Below are 1860 nucleotides of genomic sequence, written 5' to 3'. Positions count from 1 at the left end.
AAGTATTTTGAGATGATCTAAAAATAAGCCCACTTCCCTATGGGTCCTAGGAAAGTTCCCCTTTACAGCTTGTCCCTGTGTCGGTGTAGTTTCTCCAGAGACACAGAACAGATATTTATATATCATATATCACATATATCTATATATATGATACGTATGGTATATGAAATATCATATATATGGCCATGTGACTGTGGACTGGCAAGTCGGAAATCTGAAAGGCAGGCAGGCAGGCTGGAAACTGTCAGGAGGAACTGATACTGTTGTAATCTTGAGGCAGAGTTTCTTCTTCAGGGACATCTCAGTTTTGCTCTTAAGGCCTTTCTACTGATTGAGTGAGGTCCACCCACATAATCAAGGATAATCGCCTTTACTTAAAGTCAGCTGATTGTAGTTGTTCATCTGATCTAAAAAACACCTCCACAGGAACACCTAAATTAGTGTGTGTTTGGATACCTGAGTACTGAAGCCTAGCCAGGTTGACAGAAAAAAGTAACCATCAGAGTCCCTAAATCTTATCAGAATCTTACACATGCTGGGGTGCCTGGGTGGTGCAGTCGTTAAGCGTCTGCCTTAAGGCTCAGGGCGTGATCCCGGTGTTCTGGGATCGAGTCCCACATCAGGCTCCTCTGCTAGGAGCCTGCTTCTTCCTCTCCCACTCCCCCTGCTTGTGTTCTCTCTCTCGCTGGCTGTCTCTCTCTGCCAAATAAATAAATAAAATCTTAAAAAAAAAAAAAAAGAATCTTACACATGCTGACTGGCAGGACCCCAGTTTCCTCTTCTAAAATGCCCACAGAATCTCCAAGAGGGGAAGATCTGATTCATATTTATTTGAACTGCTATACTGAGCTGTTCTTGTCTCTTGGTGGCTCATAGCCTCCATGCCACAGCTGTTTTCAAGTATCTTATGTTTTAATGAAATTCCTGACCCTCTGCTCAGGCTGTCCTTCCAGTGGTGCTGAGGCCTTAATCTTTGGAGCCTCCTTTCCCCATAACCCATTCTGTATTCTTCTGCCTCTGCCAGTACTTTGGCTGGTTGGATCCTTTACCCAGTGGGGGTAACTCTAACCTCTATTCTCATAGAATTTGAACCTTTGTAGCCTTATCTTTATTGAATTTCTTAAGATTACCATAAAAATTCATAATGGGAATAATAGACACTCTGGTGAATCTGTTGGACTCCCCCATATCCCTTCTTGTTCCTTTTCAGTAGCAGCAACACAATCCCCCTTGGCAATTGGGATAGATTACCCCAACAATATTGCAAGCTTCATCTCTGCATATCAAGTCAGTTGCATAAGAGCCCTACAGTAATAGGAAGAATTAACTTTCAATATGATGGAATTGTGACTCCATTTCCAGCTGAAAGCACCATTCTCTTAGGAGCTTGTAATTCCAATTTTATGGAACCCAATGGTACAGGAATAGGAAAAAAAATTCTTAACACAGAGATTTCAAGTTTCGTATCGAAGGGCTACTCCCACTTCCATCCTTTGGTTCCTAGACCTGAGCATGGGGTAGAATGGGGGGACAGTATCATATACTGGTCACTGATTTACAGGCCCATAATCGCACTGTCCTCAGCTGATGCCATAGCTGAGCCTTTGTTACGCCATCTGCTTCTAGATGATGGCACATGTGGTAAGGCCAGTGAATTCCATAAACATAAGACCATTGCCGCTCTTGTTTCTTTATAAAGTTGCTTGGTCGAGGGTGATGTTTTATGGTATGTCAGTGAAAAGATACACAGATAAGAGCATATATAGATTCCTACTGTCAGAGTAACAAATTGCTGTCAACTGGGTGGCTTAAAACAACAGAAATTTATGGGCACCTGGATGGCTCAGTTGGTTAAGCAAC

The sequence above is a fragment of the Ursus arctos genome, unplaced genomic scaffold (genome assembly GCF_023065955.2).
Source record: "Ursus arctos isolate Adak ecotype North America unplaced genomic scaffold, UrsArc2.0 scaffold_13, whole genome shotgun sequence".
NCBI classification, from domain to species: Eukaryota; Metazoa; Chordata; class Mammalia; order Carnivora; family Ursidae; genus Ursus; species Ursus arctos.
Note: the sequence above shows the minus strand (reverse complement) of the source record.